Here is a 7,003-nt window from a genome sequence, read left to right as displayed (position 1 = left end):
TCCAAACTGGCTAGGCTCCCACAAAGCCAGCAAGAATTCTAGAAAATACAATTCTATAATAATGGATTATTTTTTCTATAATAGGAAGCACCACGCAAACCTATTGATTTGGTGGATCCTATCTCTTTGGGTAGAAAACTGCAATTTATTTTTTTCTCCAAAAGTCTTTTTAAAAGTTTTATGATAGAAAATTACTTAATGTTAACGTGGTTTTCAAAATCTATGTGTTTATAGAAAACATGATTCAGCTGGTTAAAATATTAGTGTATTCTGCTATTTGTTGGTTCTGGGAGAGCCACGGCTATCAGAACCTTTTGATCTTAGCTTCACATTAGAATTATATAAGGATAAAGGCATTACCTGTTTATGGTCGACTGGAAAGTACCCAGTGGGTCTGAGTCTGGGAGCCGCTTGTTTATCTTGTCTTCTTATGTTCAGCATCTGTGGTAAATGAACCTAGCAGTTACAGGATTGATCCTAAGACGAACTGGAACTGGGACCCAGGTTTGCAGTTTGCTACCCCTGGGCCAGTGTTCCAAGTTGAAACTGACTAGAAATTTTAGATAATATGGTCTTGAAGTGTACAAAACTTCTCTAAAGAAATATCGCTGAAATTAATTTAAATGTATGAGCATAATAAACTATCAGTGGTAGAAGATTTAAAATACATGTTGACTTAGATTTCATTGAAGTCATTGGACATATTTATCTGTGGAAGGGCACTTAAAAGAATTCCCACACTAACGCAGAATTGAGAAATAGTTATTTATTTAAGGGTAGACTCACAAATCAGAATCCTCTGTTTGAACGGAGATCAGAAAATAAATCCTGCAACTGGAACAGAGAGGCCAGAAAAGATGCCCGACACATGCTCTACATGGGCATATATAGTAGTATAGAGACCACGCCCCAGTGGGCGGGTAACTACTAACTGTAAGTCTTCCTACAGCTTTTATCTATGAGGCATGGTAATATTATTATTTCTATTTTTTTCAGTAATAGTGCATCAGTTAAATGTAGCTTCATATATTATTATTATTATATATAATCAAATACTTTCCAGTTATTAAAACTTTCCAGTGTTCATTTCTGTCACGAATGACCTACTGTTTGCCCTTTCTTCTTTTAAAGGTCACAAGCTAGGTTACTTTTGGATGGTAAGAGAGGGTGATGTTCAAAGAGGTAGATAAATTTATATTAGTACACATAGCATGTGAGAGCCACTCAGAAAAATGATCCAAAACTATTTAATTTCCTACTTTAAAATATACTCTTCTGTTTATAAACCTTTTTTTTTACCATTTTATGAATTTTTCTGAATAAATTGACAACCTCAATTGATTTTGTTTATTCATTTAATTAACACGATTTGTTTGTATAGAAAGCCGGAGCTGAACTGAAACTATCACAGGTTGAAACCGGTAGTGAAAGTCATCCACGATACCTTGGTAAGATGCTAGGAGACTGTTTCCAGACACAGCCAGTGAGTGGCAGGCAGAGGGAGGGGCCATTTTGTTTTGTTAAGCTATTTGGAAGCTGAGTGGAAAAGATCCCTTGGATTAGGAGTGATATCCAGAATAAACTTATATTTCACAAAGGGCCATTTTATGATGAATTTGGATGGGGCCCAAAGCAAGAAAATAGAATAGTGTTGAGATGAGGTTATCCTTCAGTGGCCAAACAGAGTTAGCACTAGACTCAGCTTGTCGAGATAAAGGTTTGCCATAACTTGCATACCCATTAAAATGTTGATTTAAGCATTAACACATTCTTTGAAAAAAATTGTGTTGTTCTTTAAAAGATGTGCTCAAAAGTTCTTCTGTTATAACTTTAAATCTAGTCTTCTGTGGTCTATAAAATGATAGTAATTAACATATATAGTTCCATGGTAAAGAAAATTTCTCTGTGTAAATAAAAAAAAAAAACCCTGAAGGTTGGGCTTGGGACTTAGTGGGAGAACATTTGTATGAATGAGACTTTAAATTCAATCCCATAGTGGGAGGGAGAGAAAGAGAGAGACACACACACACACACAGAGAGAGAGAGAGAGAGAGAGAGAGAGAGAGAGAGAGAGAGAGAGAGCCCTACTGTAGCATGGGGACCAAAATGAAGATGAAGTTAGTGGCTAAAGCAGTTAAGCATCAAATTGAGCCACAGATTAAAAACAGAACAATAAGTTGTATAATGTTTGTTTTTCTATTTGGAAAAGCTACAAATATTTAGAAAGCTAAGAAAATTAATAAAGCACAAATCAGTAAACATAAAAATAACGAATAGAATTCTTGAACCAAAAGAATTAAACTGAATGTTTTTCATCCACTAAATCTTTTTTTCAAGTAAATGGTAAAATTTTTAAATATACTTATAAATTTCAGGAAAAAAATTATTTTTATGCTCAACTCTGAAACTATAAATGCCACATTGAATTACTAATTTTAATGTCTTCGTACAAATCTTACATTATAGCTTAATATTTTAGTATATTTAATAACGTGTTCCCTAAGAATCTACCTGTGAAGCCTTTCTGCAGTCTTCATTTGAAAGAAAAGCTTTCCGCATTTCCATTTACCTGAAATCCTATTAAGGCAAATCCCACTTTTTCTGTCTTGAAAACAAGATGCATTGCTTTGTTTTGTTTTATTTTTCAAAACATGGCTTCTTTGTAGCTTTGGATTCTATCCAGGAACTCTCTCTGTAGACCGCTCAGGCCTTGAACTCACAGAGATTCCTCTGCCTCCTCCTCTGAGTGCTGAGATTAAAGGCATGCACCACCACAGCCCAGCAAGACTCTTATTGAAAGACCCTCGACAAGGACCTTTTTTTTTCGGGAGGAGACCTCCCCAACGCCAAGGAGCAGGCCAAGACCGCAGGGATGCAAATCGCAAGAGGTTTATTGAGTAGACACAGGTACCTGCAGGTGGCAAGATCTCTCGGAGGACTTGCGTGCGCTTGCCAACTGGAGGGTGGGCTTTTTATAGGGAAGAGCAAAAAGCAAGTTTACAGAAGCAAAAGCGTGGTTATCGGAATGAGGCGGGGGGCATGAATGGTTTCCTCTCTCAGCATGGATGTCTGGCAACAGTCATGCTGTTCCTATCTTATAGATACCCTGTTTTGCAGTCAACCTGCTTTGTTGATGTCGTATCTTATTGATATCCTGCCTTGCAGTCTTCCTATCTCATAGACATCCTGCTCTTTCAAGCACATGGGATGTTCTTATGAGAGCAGGATGGCTGCTGATCCGGAGAATTTTTTTTATTTTAAGCAAACAGGACGTTCCCCCAGGAGCATGCTAGCTGCGGGTTTTGAGGAGGGGGTCTGTAGGGTCTTTCACTTATTATCTAGTCTGTTTGCTGCAAAAGGTTCTTGCATAGTAAATGCATGACCCAAGGTTGCTGTTGTTCTTCAGAGTTTTAGAATGTTTACTGAGATGGCATTTTTCTATTTTTCCCAGTCTAATCTAGAGCTAAAAAGCTCAACAACTCCTGCTCCTCTCAGCATCCCAAACATATAGGACTCAAGGCACATTCCACCACACCTAGTTTAATAATTTTTAATATTTTTAATTAAAATATAATTACATGATTTCTCCCTTTCTCTTTTCTCCTCTATTCCCTCTCATGCCTCTTCCACACCCAATTTTTCTCTAATCCATGTTCTCTTTTATTAATTGTTATTTTTACACACACACATACATAAGTAGAAATACAACCTCTCACTGTTTAGTGTTATATAAATTCAGGGCTGACCACTTGTTATTGAATAACCAATGAGTGAGCTCATCCCTGGAGAAGACTTTCTCATACACTCAACATTCTTCAGTTGATTGTAGCTCTTTGTCTATGGGTATGGTTCCATGAGATTTCTTTCTTTCGTGTTAGCGTGTTTACCGGAATTGTGCTTCTTAAGTTCTTGCCTACATGGTCATTTTGTTGAGGTATCAAAGGTGAACCTTCCCTGTCATTTTTAGAAGATTAAGTTTCACAGCAGGTTTCTTCTGACTGTTAGGTTTGGAGCCTAGGCCCTGGTCCCTGGCATTTATCTCAGCCACCAGGCCTGGTCTGGACTTCAAATCCCAGCAGGCCAGGTCCTGAACCCTCCCTGGGGGTACACTCCCCAGGGTACAAAAGTGATCCCCCCCAAAAAGAACACTTGCTCCCCCTTTTTTCCTCCCTGGGGGTCGCGTTTCTGTGGCTTCCCGGTTTCCCCCTCGGGCCACCCGAGAGCGCAGATCTTCCATTATACCTGGATATTTCTTAATTTGGCTTGTTTTTATTTGGTTTGATTGGGAATTTTTGCATCGTCAGAGAGCTCAGTTAGGAAATATTCCTAACACTGGCCCTTCCAATCTTTCTGCTTCCTCTTCCGCAATGTTCCCTGAACCTGAAGTGTAGGAGTTGTGTGGTAGATGTATGAATTTGGGCTTGGCACTTTATGGTCAGTTGTTTCCCACATTTTGACTGCTTGTGGTTTTCTGTAATGGTCTTTTTCTATTGCAAAGAGAAGTGTCATTAAGTTTCTTGATTTTATGTGTATGGGTATTTTGTCTGAATGTATGTCTTTGGAGGACAGAAGAGGGCCTGGGACTCTCATGACAGATACTTGTAAACTGTCGAGTTGGACACAGACATTCAAACCCAGGTAGTTTGGGTGGGCAGCCAGTGTTGTTTTCGTTAAGGAAAAATAAGTCATCTTTCCAGCTTCTAAAAGAGAAGTTTCTTTGATGTTTGAGAACAACAGTTACCAATGGGTATAATGATAAATATGTAGACTGTAGCTGGTAAGTGGTTTGGTTTAGTAAATTGGCAGTAGCAGGTTCTCCTCTAAGATCCACGACCTCACTAGCCCCTCCAGTTGGCTGGATTTCTAGTACCAGGCATAATTTTCCTTCTGTTCAGTGGGCCTTAATCTGGATCATCTTCTGTGACAGAAATAGAATATCATGAATCCATTGTAAGAATGAGTAGCAAGACAGGCATGGACATAGTGCCTTCCAGTCATTGGCATTCTGGAAGAAAAGCCATGGGAGAACAGCCCTAACAATGCTACAATTAAGATGGCTGCGGTTGTATAAATTGTCAGAAGGAAATGAACGGTGTTTCATCTCAGAAAGTAACTGAGAGGGCCACACAGTCACTAATGGGTGCCATTGGCCCCTTCTATGGATAATTGAGGAAGGCTTTGCAGAAAAAAAAATGATTATTTAAAATCACTTCTGAAATGGCCTTAGTACAGCTCATGAAGGAGTATGTCAGGTGATGGAGGAAGGTCATGCTGGGAGGAAGAGGAAGTGAGCTCAGACTCGACAACTCTGCTCTCTGGAACAGAGATGCCATGCTCCCGGCTCCTGGGTGGACGCGAGGATAGCTCTGCTCTCTGGAGCAAGGACACCATGCTCCACGCTCCCGGGAAGATGCACGCGATGAAGCTCCGACCCAGGATGGACGTAGGCTAGAAGCTCCCTGGTAAGCCACCTCGTGGGCTACAACAGATTATAAGAAATGGGCTAGTCCAGGTGCGAGAATTAGCCGAGAAAAGGCTAGATAGAAATGGGTCAAGCAGTGTTTAAATGAATACAATTTGTGTGTTGTTATTTCGGGTAAAGCTAGCCAGTGGCAGGAGCTGGGTGGCAGAATGCAACCCGCAGCACCTCACTACAGTCAGGCAGAGGGAGTGGCTCATATAAATGCCCAAGACAGCAGCTTAGTGCATGGGTATAATGTAAAGGAGGTCAGAGCATACATCATACAGACATGTATTCACATCACACATGTACATACACACATGAACGCATGCACAATGCAGACCACAGCTAGGCTATTGTCTAGATTCTCTGATATCCATTCAATTCCTTTATCCTAATCACGCACATCTAATGTGGTAAAAGATGAACGATAATCATCCACGGGAAGAGGAAATGTCAGTGCAGAATGTTCTGTCAAATGATTCTATGCTTCGTTAGTGGGTTGATTTAAAAAAACTCTTCAATCTGTATATCAATCCGTTTCACTGGACCTGCATAGAGAAGGAAAAGAACACCACCTTTTCTTAGACAGGTAGTACATACACTATCTAAATGGAGGCTTGTAAAATATCATCACATTAGGTACTATAGAAATTACATATTTTTGAGCACGATTCCTTAGTCCTGGTGCGTAATTCAACTGCTCGACACATTTATGATTCATTAATAACTCTTCAGATGTAAATAAAACATTCTTTTATGTTGCAAAAATTTTAAATACTTTTTGCTCCTTTTTTCACTATCTCTTACTTTTTAAAAAATTTCCTTCAGTAGTAATTTCTTCACCATGCCCGTTTGTTTCTCTACATCACAGTTCACAAAATTTCCAAATTGTCAATACAAGCACAAGGTGGCCCTTACACTGTGTCTTCTTGCCCTGTCATTCTGCAGCACATTCTTCAGGACAGTGAGCCAACATAGAGGCCTCCTCTTGAATCAGTATTTTGGGAACAATAACTGTGTTACACCTAAATCAGTTCTTGAATGGGAAAAAAAGTTCTCAAATAAATGTGGCCCTTAAAATGCCTATATTCCATAATTACAAAAACGTGGGCATGATGGGTCATTTGTTCATCATATTTATGTAGTTATCCAATGGGCTTTGAGATGCTATTTCCATCCCACATGCCTCTGATGTTTTATTTGTCTTAAAAGTTGCTGCTATTGTATAATAATTAGGCTAGCTTTGCTGCAGGGTTCCAATGACTCTGGTAAAGAAACATTATTATATTGTCTCCAAATAAGCATCGTAAAGAATGACTCTATGTTAAGGCCATTCAGCAAACTGAAACTTCAGAGATTATACCATATACGTACAGGAATACAAAGAAAGACTTTTGAGGTCTTTACTGTGACATGTTCATGGCAGAAGACAAGCAAGCCCGGTGATTGCAACACTATTCTGCCACCATTTTATCATGCCTAAGTATGTTAAATTTTTTTTTAGTCACTAATATTTTATTTTATTTATTATTTTTTTAT

At 39.0% G+C, this 7,003-nt stretch overlaps 1 protein-coding gene across 3 annotated transcripts in view; it reads left to right on the top strand.

Annotated features, from left to right (window-relative positions):
- Positions 1 to 7,003, top strand: part of Kcnq5 (potassium voltage-gated channel subfamily Q member 5) — a 529,997-nt gene that overhangs the window by 146,763 nt on the left and 376,231 nt on the right. The gene's annotated exons all lie outside the window — the stretch shown is intronic.

Source organism: Microtus ochrogaster, linkage group LG2, assembly GCF_000317375.1.
Source record: "Microtus ochrogaster isolate Prairie Vole_2 linkage group LG2, MicOch1.0, whole genome shotgun sequence".
Lineage (NCBI taxonomy): Eukaryota > Metazoa > Chordata > Mammalia > Rodentia > Cricetidae > Microtus > Microtus ochrogaster.
This window is presented reverse-complemented; position numbering and strand designations above follow the sequence as displayed.